General features: G+C 36.1%; 1 long non-coding RNA gene across 3 annotated transcripts; it reads left to right on the top strand.

Annotated features, from left to right (window-relative positions):
• The first annotated feature begins 1,815 nt into the window (after nucleotides 1-1,815).
• Nucleotides 1,816-14,068, top strand: LOC110903475. Of its 3 annotated transcripts, XR_004884443.1 has the most exons (10): nucleotides 1,816-2,251; nucleotides 2,511-2,565; nucleotides 2,813-2,900; nucleotides 2,978-3,274; nucleotides 3,371-4,237; nucleotides 4,346-4,392; nucleotides 4,472-4,508; nucleotides 13,656-13,713; nucleotides 13,787-13,831; nucleotides 13,989-14,067. It is a non-coding gene; the product is annotated as an uncharacterized LOC110903475 (long non-coding RNA). The 3 variants fall into 3 exon arrangements; XR_004884442.1 differs by having other exon boundaries at nucleotides 1,830-2,251; nucleotides 13,787-14,068; XR_004884444.1 differs by lacking the exons at nucleotides 13,656-13,713; nucleotides 13,787-13,831; nucleotides 13,989-14,067 and adding an exon at nucleotides 5,290-5,388 and having other exon boundaries at nucleotides 1,829-2,251.
• The last annotated feature ends 2,111 nt before the right edge of the window (nucleotides 14,069-16,179 follow it).

The following is a 16,179-nucleotide window of genomic DNA, read 5'->3' as shown; positions in this document are numbered from 1 at the left end:
ACTGTCGGACGGTGTTCGATTGTGACATGGTCATTCGTGTGTCATTTGTTTATACTAACTATATTCCAAGCAGTTGTTCTCATTACGCGTTTAGATTTCTTGCATGTGCAGATTCTAAAGGCAAGGAGAACATGGTCGATGACGAACTTCGGAATGAAGACACGACGTGAAGGCATTCAAATGATGAAGATGATCGAGTTGCCGCTGACCATCATCAACACCTCAAGGATCTCAAGCTATAAAGATCAAGTCATTCACGAGCATAACTCAAGGGGGAGCTTATGTTAAGGGGGAGTTTGTCAACACACTTCCTACATGAAACAGGGAGTTTGTTGATACACTTTCTGCTTTCAAGACGTGAAGACTTTGAAGATCCTCCGACATTGAAGACTTGAAAGGACGTCAGAGACTTGAAGACACAAAGATCGAGACAAAGCTACAGCCAAGGGGGAGTTTGTTGGTGCACTTGTGTCTGTACTTTGTCTGTATTTTGTCACGATATAAAACGATGTCCTTTGTTAGTCCTGTAAGTTTGACCAAGTCAACCATCCTCCTGGTTTGACTTGGCCAAACAGTTAGACAATGGTTGTAGATGAGTTGTCGAAGGATGACTCATCGAAGGATGAGTCATCGAAGGATTGTTTAGATCCTTCGATGAGCTCGAAAGATAAGCCTTCGATGGATGTTGATGGACCTCGAAGGATATCATCATTCGAGGTGTATATGTGGATCCTTCGATAGGTTTCAGATCGATAGATGATCTTTCGATCATCTATCTGATCCTTCGATCAGCCTATCTGATCCTTCGACCAGACGACCTGTGTTGGGTATATATACCTGTGTAATGTGTTCACTTCATTTGGGGGACGAGAGACAAGATAGACAGAGAACACAAAACACACACACACTGTTTTAGAGGGTTTGCAAAACACATTTGTAAACATAGCTTTGTAACTGAACCTTTCATTCGTATTAATACAAGTGGTATTAATCGGTGAATATTGTGTGTCTTGTTTGTGCTTGTTTCATCTCGGTTTGCACTCTAGCTTGGATTCCGCACTTGCTAGTGTGTTAACATAACAAGGTTAAGGTTTAACCTCATCCTCCGAGGGACCTACACTGAACTGTGAGTACCGTGCTAACTATGAGAAAACAACACCAGAAGTTCTTACCATGCTAAGGAAAATTAGAGACGAGATTCAAGGGGAAATTGATTTCAACAAAAAAACAAAAGACAATTGAGTCATTTTTCAAGAAACTTTCATAAATCATTCATGTAATATGCTATATATAAGGAATTATTGATTTATATTTATATGGGGTCTAAAGAAATTATCAAAAATGTATTATCTTATAATTTTAGCGAATTATTAATTTAGCACCCTATCCCCGAGTCGGGACCGGCAAAAAATATTATCTTAGAGAATTTATTAAATATTCGAGTATTAATTTATCGAGTTTCTACTGTATCTACTATAATAAAAGAAACTATTTATAGGACACATGTCACTCATTGGAGCCATCTATTTTTAGCCTATTAAAATTAAATAATTGTTTCTGAAAATGTTATATTATGAGATATATACGAAGAGTTATCCATTTACTATATATAATCTATACTATTATAAAAAGGAGAAGTGATGGATAAGAATGTAATTTCACCAAATATACATGTTCTTAAGCAGCATGTACATAGGAGTTTAAGCAACACAATTGGAATTGAAGAGTCATTTTAAGACGCCTACAGAGTCATTCTCGGAATCATATTTTCCCAACAGTTCTCAAGAAACCCAAGCGTTTTGATTGTCCCCAATTCAAGCCAATCTAATTGATAATCATTGAAATTGACGGCACTATCATTCTCGGTAGCTAAATGTGATGGAAGATGTTCTTAAACAACACAGTAATCAACAACTTGATTTGGATTCCCCGTAGAGCAGAGGAAGCTGGTATGTGCGAGCGGCGGCTAGGGTTTTGCCATATTTTAGGTGGAATGGGGTCAGAGCAGGATCTCCATCCCGATTGGGGTCAAACCGATCGAATTCTGGCTCTGCTATGCTAACTCTATTGGCTACATGCGATGTTATTGGATCGACAGGTATTATTTTATTGTGTTTTCTCGCAGAGTGCTTCAGGAGGAGGAGTGCTGGATTGACTTAACTCAAATACAAGGAAGATGAGCAAGAAGAACCCACTTGTATACTTGGACGTGTCTATAGATGGAGATCCTATTGAAAGAATGGTTTTTGAGGTGCTCTTTTTGTGCCATTACCAGCTTTTATTAATATTATTTGTTTTTTAGATGTTGCCGTGACCGGTTATTTATTTTTTAATGGGTTTTCAGGTGTTTCTTGTGCCCTGAATGACAATTTTTTTTGTTTCTTTTTTCAGTTTGCATGATGTATATATACTTCTGATCTGTCATTTACATAGTAATGCTATAAATGCCAACTTATTACTGTTAAGGCATTGCAATGGCTATAAACTTATTTTTCTGTATGGTTTTGCAGCTCTTCTCAGGTACTGTTCCTAAAACTGCTGAGAATTTTCGGGCACTTTGTACTGGTAAAATATTTACACCATGTCTTGGTACTCGTGTTTTGAAACTTTTGTGACATTTCTGATCTATTATCATTATATAATCTTGAACATATATGATTTGGTCAACTATATTTTTTTTAGTTCATTGATGAATATACAGTATAAAATTTGAAGGTCAGGTTTATAAGGCCTTTGTTATTATTAAGTTTGGCGGGTTTTGGGACTGTTTATTTCATCAACTTATAGTAATGCATGCTTAATTAAATTTCAGGAGAAAAGGGGAATGGTCAGAAAACTGGAAGACCCTGCACTACAAGGGATCCTTTTTCCATCACATAATTAAAGGATCTTTGGCTCAGGTGTGTTTTTTATCAGTTATATTAATATATTATACGGTTTTATTATTTTCTACTTAGTGAATAACAAACATGAATAGGCATATGTCTATTGGTGTTATGTCAAACGGCTTGCGAAGTAGACAGCAACCAAGACTTGGAATCCCAGAAAGAAGTGTCATTCGTAAGGCTGGAAGCATATATCTTCATAAACATGGAGAAGTTGACGGGTCAAAAGTACGCGTGCAGGTCGATATTGAAGAAAAAACTTGTGACGCAACCAACTCCTGGGGATTATGTAATGCTTGCTTATCACCATTGATGTGGGGATTAACAACCAAAAACTATTGCTTGATGAGTTTTATATTGGTCTCAAACACAAGAATGCCACTCGAAAGGTACATCAAGACTACTCGCACTAAATTAGGGTCCTAGAAGTTGTCCAGATTTAGTATTATCTTAATCATGCCTATTCTTTTCTATCATTTATGTAGGAATATTATGACTTACTTGAAGAGTTATGTCTGCAGTCAAGCAAAGCTATGGTCAAAAAGTGTTTGTGCAGTGTCTCTTAAAACTTAGATTTACCCAATAGCTCATAAATGTACCTATCAGCCAAATATAAAACCACTCAGTTGGCGTTCAGTGATGATATTTATATTGTTGATTGATGATTTTCTATTCAAACTCAACAACTTTCATGTAGTTAGATAACCTCAATTTTACTCTACAGAACTAGGCATTAGGCATGGTGTCGGGCCGGGCGGGTTTGAGATGCGGGTCAGAATGGGTAGTTCAAAACAGGTTGGTTCAGTAAGGGTTACTTTTGTTCGGATCGGGCTTGAGCGCTTAACCCAACGCTCGACTTGTGCGGTTCTGGGCTACGCTTGCACCGGGTTGCGACATTGGATTTGTTCAAAAGGTCTTATCTTCTTCCATCTCAATTTATTCATTGATATGCGCAGAAAGAAACACACAGTTTCCCCCGGTTTGAAAAATAATACCAACCCATGCTGACCCATTTGAAATATAACACCGACCCATTGTGACCCATTTCATTAGAAAGGGTTGTCTCCATCAACCCACACTGGCCCGTTTCAATTTATGCCACCTTCTAAATAGTTTTATTCAATAATATATATTTATTTTTGTAATGATATACTCTGTGGCCCCACCCGACCAGACCTGACTAACTTTAGTAAATTTTTGTGAAGATTGTACCAAAGTTTTGATTTCTTGGAAGCTTTTGATTAATAACCAAGATGCAATTTGAGTTTTGTATCGGTGAGTTCGTCACCTGGAAGTGGAGACACAACAGTCATCGAGGCAAGCGGCGTCCGAGGTGTCGAGCTAGACCTTAGGTCCGTACCAGTTTGCTTTTGAACAATTTTTCACATGCAAGATTGCCTTTTCTTAACTGTAATATCATGCGTTAATCCATTGTTATTGCTGCTGATAATATTCTGTAGGCAAGAGATCAAAGAGGCATTTGAGTTGTTTGATACTGATGGGTCTGGTATGTTGTTTATTCATTATTGTATACTGTTTTAGTTAAAGTTATTAAAGTTGAGTGCTTTAATCTGTTTAAAATGTAGGTACCATTGATGCCAAGGAGTTGAATGTTGCTATCAGGTATGAGTTTATTGTATGAATACAGTTACTACAGGTGGGGACATGGGTCGGGCGGGTTGCGTAATGGGTCAAAACGGGTCATTGTCGGATATGGGTCGAAGCCAGTTGGGTTGAGCCGAAACATTTTTTTGTTAGAAATCTTTACAGTTTTATAATCTATCTTCTTTGTTACAGGAGTAATATTATTTCAGTAACAATCTATTTTCGGCCCCTTTTGTTTTAACTCGGTTTTTTTTAATAGTAAAGGGTACTTCTAATGCATGCAACTTCATTATTGTTTTATCAGAAAAACTTAAATCATTACCGGTTAACTCGACGACCTAAGTTTTCTTTCACTTTGAGCAAAAAGAATGGATTTAACAAACTAGGACGCTCAAGTCATGCAAATGATGCTATTAAAATGGTATTTCTGGTACAGAAAGAACAAAAAAAAAGAGAAGTTATTGCGTTAATAACGCAAAATTACAACCACTTGACGATGAGATGAAGGTCAGCTCAAGTTTAAGTTATGAATGCTCGAGCTCGAGGTTGGCTGGTCGATAATTTTTCAAGTTCAACGTCGGCTCCACTTTGGCTTGTTTATTAATTATAACTTTATATTAGATTTTAATTAGTTTTTATATATAATCTTGTTGTTTTTTAATAACTTATATTATAATTAGTAATTATAACTATTTAGTAAAAGTTATATAGATTGTGGGCTCAATTAGGTTCGTGGCCTAGATTGTGGTAGATAAGTGTCGGTCGGGCTTTACTAAACGAGCGTGTTTGTATTTTTTAGGATTCGAGTCGCGCTGTTTTAAGCTCGGCCTGGTTAAGCTTGTTTTCGAGCCGAGTTCGAGTAGGTCGGGTTGTTTGCACCACCTACTTAAAAACAACCTAAATGTAGGTCCCGTTTTTCTGGTGGATCGATAACGAAACCTATCCTTGTTTATCACAAACACGGTAACGGGTGTGGAATCCCCGTGACGGTGCAAACCAAACAAAGTGTAAAATAAGAACACGCGTCACCAAAAGATTCAATATCTATTGATTATGGATGAGCACAACCACAAACATATACAAACAATGTTTTAACGGACTCTCACTAAGTCTCTCTGTGCTCATCTGTTTCACACAGAAACAATGAGGGGTATTTATACTAAACAGACACACAGATCAATGATGAAACGCAACGAAGCCACGACGAAACTCTAAAGTCGACGAAACACTATCTGTTTCGTCGACATACATATTAAATCCACTTCCTGTTTCGTCGATTGTAATTTGGGCCAAATTCAAGGAAGTTACGGCCCAAATGCACGCCCACACAACATTTACATAACAAACTGATTGGCCCAGCACATGTTTCGTTCAACAATTTTCACAAATTCAATGACCATGACATCATCATGACATCACAATGATGATGTCATTGTGATGTGTCACCGGGACTTGGTTTGCGGCGCTCCGTGCTTCGCGTGTCGAACTCTGGGGCGCACGATGGAGGAATGTCGTGACGTCGGGCTTGAGCCAGACCTAACCGTGTCGAAACCAAGTCGAACCGAGCCGAGTCAAACCGAGCCGAGTCGCGTCCACCCAAAGTGTATCAACAAACTCCCCCTTGGACGCTACTCGAGATGGTTCGTCTTCTGTGATTGTTCGTCTTCTGTGTCTTTCATGTCGGAGGATCTTCAAAGTCTTCACGCATCGTAAGAAGAAAGTGTATCAACAAACTCCCCTTTTCATTTAGGAAGTATGTTAACAAACTCGCCCTTAGAATGAACTCTCCATTGAGTTATGCTCGTGAATCTTTTGATCGTTAATTCTTCAGATCCTTGTGGTATTGATGAAGGGTCATCGGCAACTCGATCATCTTTATCCTTTGAGTGCCTTCATGTCGTGTCTTCATTCCGAAGCTTGTTATCGAACATGTTCTCCTCCCCTTTAGCATCTGCACATGCAAGAAATCTAAACGCATAATGAGAACAACCGCTTGGAATATAGTTTCCATAAACAAACGACACATGTGAGATCAAATCTCAATCAAACACCGATCGACAACAGTTTGAAAGTTTAAAAATTGATCAATTTTAATCCTTTAACTTTCAAAACTTGTTAACTTCGAACATTTATGAAGATGCAATTGTTTTCCGGCTTAAAATCGGGATTTTGGGTTAGGATAGACTCGAGTTCCAACATCGGTCAATCAAAAATAAACTAGAAGCAAAATCCTTTTGTATTTTATAAAGTTTATTTTAAAACACACCTAAAATCTTTTTGGAATTTTCATTTTTCAAAAGTAAAGACGGAAAACAATAAGTAAATATATACAAAGATGCTGCAACTGAAAGTAGTAAATAAATATTTACAGACATTCTTTTTTGCGAGTTTCGAGGGTAAGAGAATCATATCAGTGTACGGTCATGCCAAAATGCTCTTTTTGTTCAATTAGTTAACATTTAGATAAGCATCCTATAGCGATTATCGGTATTGTTGTCCACTTAAGCTCAACTTATCAGATGTAATCATGGCGAGGGAATACTTTAAGGTATGATTTATACTTACAGACCGGTGTTCATCCACACACGACACATTCCCGTATCAAGGTATGCACGAGAATTCATCTTACCGGTGAGTATACCGATTATCATCTGTTTTACCGTATAAAAGAATGTAAGAAACTCACTTATTTTGATTGAAAACAAGCCCTATGTGATAGAATCACTTATTGATGAGGAACTTGATTTTCGATGCATGAGGGCACAAGAGCAAGTCCGTGAACAGGTCAGTACTTTCGTACAATAGAGAGACGAACTTGACTCCCGCATAAATGTGATATATTATCACTTATTTTGTGGACATGTGATTGTTGATCACTTATTGAGGTCGTATGCAGTATGTACACGTATGTATAGTATCATGGAAGATCTAGACTTACGTCCCCGTTATTTTTCGGTAAAAGATACAACCATGATACCCAGATGATAAGACAGCATAAAGACCGAATATCTCAGAACCTTGGCAATTTCTCAAACGAAATTTCGGTACTAAGACCATATGCCAATGTGTGGTTCCCACCTGGTCTTCAGTCGATTTAGGATTTAAATCACCCTGCACACTTTAAAATGACTGTGAGCCTACCGATACATCTTATATAGAGCTTCTTATCGTTTTTCATTTTAGGTTTAAAGAGGTTTGGACAGACCACTGATGTGCTATCATATTCTCTTTTTCTCGCCAGGAAACTCATTTTTGATTTTTTATTGTTTCTGTGTTTTGAAATTTTTCGATGTTTTTGGATTTTTTAAATTTTGGATTTACTCCCCCTAAAATCAACAAACTAAGATAAAATTTAAAAGACACAAAGATATTTACAAAAACGATTTCCCGATGTCGGTTAACTCATGTTTTACCTTAATGTCGTTTACCAAAATTAATTTTAATTAGAAATGATTTATCGAATTTTGGAAAAATGAGTTGGCACGTCGGTAAGCGGTGCGGACCAAGACAACATTGACGCGTTTCATAATGAAACAATCACGTGTGAGGTGATATTTGAGATCAACGTGTCAGGCTAAAGAGTGATGTACGAGATGATAATAATTCATAAAGCAGCTTAAAAATCGACAAGTATAGGAGAGATTAGAAATTTAAAACCGTATCTTGCAACTGCTTCGTGCATTGCAAGGAATCTAAGCACTCTCCCAAACTGGACATCCACCTGGTGCGGATTTCAAAGCCGATTTTTGTAGCTACTGAGAAATCTCTTCACAGCAACAAGATCATAAACCTTTGGGTCCGGCTGGTCTTCCAATTGCACCAGCGAAGGTCTTTGTCTTTCTCCTTTAGAAGTAGTGTGCGGTTGTTCAATCCACGCCAAGGCATCCACACACCCGGTTGGTTTGTTCAACAAACACATTTTCTTCAATCACACCGCGAAGAAATGTACACTGCACGTTAATCTTGTTGATTGTGAACTTCAGACGTGCTGCAGGTGCGTACATTTTGATTTGAATCTATCCCGGGGACCCGATTAAAGCCTTAAACAATCAAACTTTGAAATGATTTTCATTTTGTCGAAGCTTTCAATTTCTTTTAACAGACAACTCTGTTTCCCCTTTCTTTTTCTCTCCATCAAAGGCAACAATTTCTTCTGTCGCCTATCTTGTGCAAGGACGCTCCACTATCAACAATCTTACGACTATCGAAAGTTCCTCCTGGAACATCCTACACACTCACTCAGAGATTTGTTGGAGAGGGGGACCCAAGCCTTCATAGACTTGGGTTGCCCCTGAGAATCAAGAAATGTAATTTCAATTTCTTGAAGGTTTTCAAACACAGCACCTCCCCCTGAACTTTCACCCGATTTAGGTCTCCAAGCTTGTTTCCGTTTACCAGATTGTGTATTATGTATAATTTCTGGTTTTAATGGTTGTGACAAACTAGGTTTCCTTTTAACCGTTTTGACTTCAGATTTTAAAGCTTTTTCAACAGCTTTGATGTTATGACGTCTTTGTTTCGTTTCTTGTTCCTTAACAGTTCTTTTATCATGTTTTGGAGAAACAGGACGACGTTGTGAGTGACCTTGTTCAGAAGGGGTTCTTTCAACAAAATTTCGTTTGGGCGAGTTTGTGCAGTCTTTAATGATGTGCCAAAACTTCCCACATTTAAAACACGTTCTCCTTTCAACAAACTTAGGAGAATTTGATCGACTAGCAGATGTCGAACCTGTAGAACCTGAGGTACTTGCTCTTTCATCACACCCATTTGTGTGTTGGGTGTAATTGTTATCGCTATTACGTTTCAAAATCTTGACTTGTTGTACAAAATCAGTGTTTGATTTGTTTTCAAAAGTCTCAATTTTATCCGTACCATTTGATGCTACAAATTTAACATCTTTTGCTTTCTTCTTGTAACGAGCTCCTTTTGATTCAACCTTAGCCTTTGGCTTTGAAGCTCGTTGTTGTTGTTTACCCTTAAAAGCAATTGGTTGTTGCTTTGTCGGTGATTTCTGTTTTCCAAATTGTTTTCTGATTTCAGCTTTTGGAATTGGATCACATTGAGTTACAGTAACTCCCGGAATTGTCTTTCCCAAAAACTGGTTTGTAGTATCTTCAAACACTTTGTCAATCAAAGATTGACTGACGTTTTTTATTGGAAAATCTTTGTCTGAATAAATTTTACTATCACCGACCAAAGTATACAACAAGTTATTGCTCTTAACAGCAGACACACCTTCCTTGTCATCTTTGACATCCTTGACAAGATTTATCACTTGCTTGGCAACAGGTTGCACGGCAGGAGTAGGAGGATCACAAAGAATATGATTCTCAATTGGAATTTCTACTCCTTTCGTCTCATCAAGTGATTCATCCTGGTCACTCACATCTGAAGAATCATAGTCCTCAATAGTTGGAGGACTTTGATTTGAAGCACATGACGACTTTTCTTTGTTATCAGATGAGCCCTCCGATGAACTGTCCGGTTTGAACCCTAGGCCAGTAGTAACTTCCTCATAATCAAGAGGCACACTGGGTTCATACCGAGGCATATCCTCTTCATCGGGCATTTTGGTATAGTTGTGTCTCAAAGGAGGTGGACACGCCTTATACTCTACGCCTTTCATGTTCCCTTTCAGTTGTTGAACGTCAATTATGTGATCGAGCACAAATCGGGAGTTAGAATAACTCTCCAATTTTTGTTTGATTGCATCATGCTCGCATTTGGCAATGGCTAATTCCTTTTTGGTTTCCTCAATGATGTTAATGTAATCATTAATACTAACTTGTTTATGATAAACAACTTTTTTCACTTCGGAACCACATTTCTTTAATGTTTCAATTACAGATTTAAATTCCTTTTCGTTTCTAACCAGAGCCATATTTGCCTCTTTGCACTTTGACAGTTCAATAACCAAACTCTGATTGTGACTATGAACCGTTTCATATTCACGTTTCAATTCAGCACATTTAAGTTTTATATCAGCACAATCACTACATATGCTAGAAGTTTCAGATTTTACCTGACTTGTAGAGGCTGAGACATTTGCCATAAAGGCAGTTTGAGAAGAGAAAGATCCATCTTCAGTGAGAATCTTCTCCATTTCTTCTGATGTAGCATCAGCTTTCTTGATCAAGTCAGATTTCTTGTTAGCATCATTCGGCAAATTATCAGCTTTAGAATCAGTTCTTTCATTCAAATTCGATTCGTCATCCGAACTGCCACTGTATTCCGAACTATCATCTTTCCTGAAGATTCACCATCATTGACATTCTTGACAATTTCAGCATAAAACACAGTTCCTGTTTGATCACCGTTTCCCAACTGTATGGGCGGACCACAATCGACACTTGGATCAAATTGAGGTTGTGTTGTGGAAACTTGGGCTTGTGGTGTGGGTATTGATTGTGAAAGATAGGCACTTTGATCGAACAGTGATTGAGTAGTGGTAACTTGAGGTGGAGGTATGGATTGTGAAAGATAAGCACTTTGATCCCACTGTGGTTGGGCTTGATTGAACTGTGGAAACGGAGAAGAGCTTGTATTGGATACAAACGCCGTTTGAAGCTTCGGTTGCTGAACGGAACTAGAGCTAGCTGAAGGACCAAAACCAGGCAAATACATTTCTGTGTTTTGAGTGGGTGCAATCCTTTTAGCTTTCCGAATTTCCTCTTCGTTTTTGTGCTCCAACTTCTGAATGAATTCATAGATATTAACATTGACAGCATCTAAAACGCCCGTATGCTTTAAAAGCTCAATGAATGGGCTCCACTTTGGAGGTAGAGCATCAGCAAACCGTGCTACCATTTCCTGTTGAGATGCAAGAACACCAAAATAATACATTTCACACATCAAATGATAATAACGAGTAGTTATATCATTTAGGGTTTCATTCTCTAAGAAATGAAATGATTCGAATTTCTTCTTCAACAGATCATGGCGTGTCTTTCTAGTAGCTGCATATCCTTCTCCTCTCGCTACCAAAAGATTTTGTATGTTTTGATTTTGATTCGACAACAAAGCCCATTGACTTGCACTTATGGATGGTTGAGGAATCATATTTCTTGCCCACGCGGCTGCGGAAGTTTGATCTTGACCTGCTTGTGGATCCGTACTCCAATCCCAAGGGCTAGTACAACTCATGATTGATGTATGTATGTGAAAACCGATCACACTCTTGAAAACAGACTGTTATCTCACTTTTGGAAGTCCACTGTTTAAAATTGATAAGTTTCTCGACGAAACACTGATGTTAATGAACGACGAAACTCAAAAGAAATTAATGATTCGACGAAATTGATTTATATGACGAATCTGAATGAATTGCGACGAAACTAATATATATATGACGAAACAGAATGATTTGCGACGGAACTGATATATATATATATATATATATATATATATATATATATATATATATATATATATATATATATATATATATATATATGACGAAACAGAATGATTTGCGACGAAACTGATATATATATATGACGAAACTGATTTTGCGACGAAACTGATTTCAGAACTTTATGCGACGAAACAGATTTTGCGACGAAACTGATTTAAGAATTTTATGCGACGAAACAGATTTTGCGACGAAACTGTTTGATATAACTATTGCGACGAAACAGAATGATGTAAGTATTGCGACGAAACAGAATTATGTTGGAGTGTGCGACGAAACAGAATGGAATTTATATGTGTGAACTCTTTTTGACCAAACTGATGTGATCTTATCTTTTGGCTAGTTTTTTTTTTTTTAACACAAAACCTTATCCCTCTGACAAAAGGCCACAAATTTCAAACCTAGTTTCCGTTGTCTTTAGTGCACAAACAAATGAAATGATATTTTGAAAATCAAATCTTATCACTTATGGAAATTCGTGAACCAAAATGTCAGACACACCTTACCAAGACACATGTGTTTACCAACCATACACCATGCCTTGTACCCTAAATTCAAACAATGATATTATATTTTAACAACAATAATTCATGCACAACTTTAAAGATCAAAATCAAATAATTTATGAAGAACGATAAGAACTCTTTGAAGATCCAAAAAACAGTGATGAACTCGATGGGTTTTCGTCACCGGAAAAATTATCAAATACGATTTTGCTTAAAACTTCAATAAAAAACCAAATGCTAACATGTAGACATGCAAAATAATAAGGTTTTCACTAAAACTTATAGCAAAAACAACAAGATAAACACTGATTTTAGTGACTTTTCCAGAAAATATATAAATTTTTAAAGCACAAAATATGAAAATTCACCAAAAACCACTTGATAAAAACCCAAACTTGTTTGGTTTTAAACAAGGATTAGAGCCAAAGCTCTGACACCAATTGTAGGTCCCGTTTTTCCGGTGGATCGATAACGAAAACCTATCCTTGTTTATCACAAACACGGTAACGGGTGTGGAATCCCCGTGACGGTGCAAACCAAACAAAGTGTAAAATAAGAACACGCGTAACCAAAAGATTCAATATCTATTGATTATGGATGAGTACAACCACAAACATATACAAACAATGTTTTAACGGACTCTCACTAAGTCTCTTTGTGCTCATCTGTTTCACACAGTAACAATGAGGGGTATTTATACTTAACAGACACACAGATCAATGACGAAACGCAACGAAGCCACGACGAAACACTAAAGTCGACGAAACACTATCGGTTTCGTCGACATACATATTAAATCCACTTCCTGTTTCGTCGATTGTAATTTGGCCCAAATTCAAGGAAGTTACGGCCCAAATGCAAGCCCACACAACATTTACATAACAAACTGATTGGCCCAGCACATGTTTCGTTCAACAATTTTCACAAATTCAATGACCATGACATCATCATGACATCACAATGATGATGTCATTGTGATGTGTCACCGGGACTTGGTTTGCGGCGCTCCGTGCTTCGCGTGTCGAACTCTGGGGCACACGACGAAGGAATGTCGTGACGTCGGGCTTGAGCCGGACCTAACCGTGTCGAAACCAAGTCGAACCGAGCCGAGTCGAACCGAGCTGAGTCGCGTCCACACAAAGTGTATCAACACTAAATGAGTCCAAAAAAGCCGTAAATATATTCATGTTCACAAATAATCATAAAAAATAAGGTGGGTTAAGGGTGTACACTTCTACATGGTTACAGCGAAGAGTTCAGGAAGACGTTCAAGAAAGACAATTGAAATGTGAAAGTTGTTTCAGCTGTAAAGGTTACATAACTGCTGGTGGTTTTTTGGGTGGTTTTACATGTTATGTGTAATATTTTTGCGCGTATAGGTCGGGAAACCTGCTGGAGAGAAGTGGAAATATTTGAGTGCAGATGTACGCAAAATATGGTTTTCGATCTTTCATAGTTTCATATATATGGCATACTTTTTAACTTCAGTCATTCAATCAAGTAGTTATGTAGTAATCCTATCAATCAATAAATATGTTTTTATCACCCAGTTTGTTCGAAAGTATTGGCTATTGATCACAGGGACATGCTGGGACAGTTAGCATTTCTTCGCTGCAGACCCAATGGTTGGTGCAGCTGAATTAAGGATTATAAACGGGTCAGCCTGGTATACAGAACCATTTTTTGATTTATATTCCCGTCTGTATTGTCGACTCCGCTGCAACGCGTGGGCTCCCCACTAGTTACTAAAAATACTGATAATGATAATAAAAAGAGTCATGTTAGATTATATTATTATTATTTAAGATGTATATATATATATATATGTATATATATTATTATATATATCAAGTACCATCGATAGTTTGCGCCAGGTCTCTTTTTGACTTTTGCCTTTCCACCACTAAAGTTTGATTTATTTGATTTTTCATTTACCTTAAAGACATATATTTAAATAATAATTTCTATGTTATATTTCGTTAATTTGAAAGAACGTGAGGAACCGAGTTGGTGCAATCCAAATAATTTAGTATCATAGTACTGCTATTGCTGATTTGTTTTTTATGGTTTTCGATATAGCAACTTTATTTTTGGGAGTTTTTCTTTCGATTGTTACACTGAGTGTCAACAGTGTATTGATACCATAAAGCCACTTAATTATTTTTTTCATCTATTAGTGAAAGAGTTTCTTGCTTCCCCTCAACTTTCAATCATTTTCACCCTCCCCTTTCTAAAATTTTTGTATATTATCTCCTTCATCCTCTTGACTTTCTAATATGTGTCGGTATAAGTTCGATTGCAATCATCTATGCTTTACGTCGTGTGAATTAGTTGGTGTTATAAATTTGTGTTCGTCAAGCCAGTGCAACGCAGCGGAATCAAACCACTACAACCCATGTATACATTATGTATATATATTATTTAGAAAATATACTATTAATATTAATTTATTATATTTATAATATATTTCCTTAGATATAGTAATTCGTTACATGATAGTTTTATTATATCGTAGAGAGATTTTATTTTAATATTTAAGTTTATACTTTTACATTCAAATTTAGGCAAAATATTCAAATTGTCTATGACTCTTTATAATCAGTAATATGTTTTAAATATATTTAACTTTATATAATCAGTAATATGTTTTATACTTAAAGATGTAATTTTAAGGAGAGAAAAATTATTATTATTTAATAGGAGATAAAATGCACGAAATCAAAATCTAAAATTAATCAGAACTCAACTCGTGTATTACACGAGCTTTTATAAAGATATAACTTGTTTATTATTTACTATATAAAATTACATTTATTCAAACCGTGTAATACACGTAGTTTTTTAAAGATATAACTTTTTTTTTTATTATTTACTATACAAAATTACATTTATCCAACCCGTGTAATACATGAAGTATTTAAAAATATAATTCTTTTATTATTTGATATATAAATTCAACCCGTGTAATAGACGTGTTTTTTTAAAGATGTAACTTTTTTTATAATTTTCTATACAAAATTACATTTATCCGACTCGTGTAATACATGAGGTTTTTTAAAAATATAACTTTTTTATTCAACCCGTACAATACACGTGGTTTTTTAAATATATAAATAATTTATTATTTAGTATTTTTTTCATTATTTAATGTATAAAATTACATTTATTCAACCTGTACAACAATACACGGGGTTTTTAAAAATATAACTTTTTATTTTTTAGTATATAAAATTTTATGTATTCAATTCGTGTAATAAACAAAGTTTTTAAAGATATATATTATTTTATTATTTAGTATATAAATTAACATTTATTCAGCCCATGTAATACACACGGGGTTCTAATCTAGTTATAATAATATAAAATTAAAGAAAATAAAATACTCATATATTTGTTGTTTGATTTACTTAAAAGAATATTAACGTAAAAAAGTTATAACTGTTTAAAATCCTTGTGAGAAATTAGTTTAAGAACCTACATTATGTCTTAAAAGTTGTAATTATTTAAAGTCTTACGTAAAATTACCATTTTTATTCTCCTTATATGTATTATAACACAAGTACGTGAGAGTGAGGGAAGAAACCATGTCTAAGCAAATCTTAAGGCTAAACGGTGTATAGGCATTTATGCCTAGTGGAGATGGACATGATCGTGTGGTTCCACTGGTGGCACGATAATACTCCAGTAGTCCGTCAGTAGTCCAAATTTGTCGTTAAAAAATTATGATCAAATGACCATAGTAACGTAGCCTAATGAATGTGTAGGTCCCTAG

The sequence above is a fragment of the Helianthus annuus genome, chromosome 16 (assembly GCF_002127325.2).
Source record: "Helianthus annuus cultivar XRQ/B chromosome 16, HanXRQr2.0-SUNRISE, whole genome shotgun sequence".
Classification (NCBI taxonomy): Eukaryota; Viridiplantae; Streptophyta; class Magnoliopsida; order Asterales; family Asteraceae; genus Helianthus; species Helianthus annuus.
The sequence above is the reverse complement of the archived record's forward strand: the minus strand, read 5'-3'. Positions and strand labels throughout refer to the sequence as shown.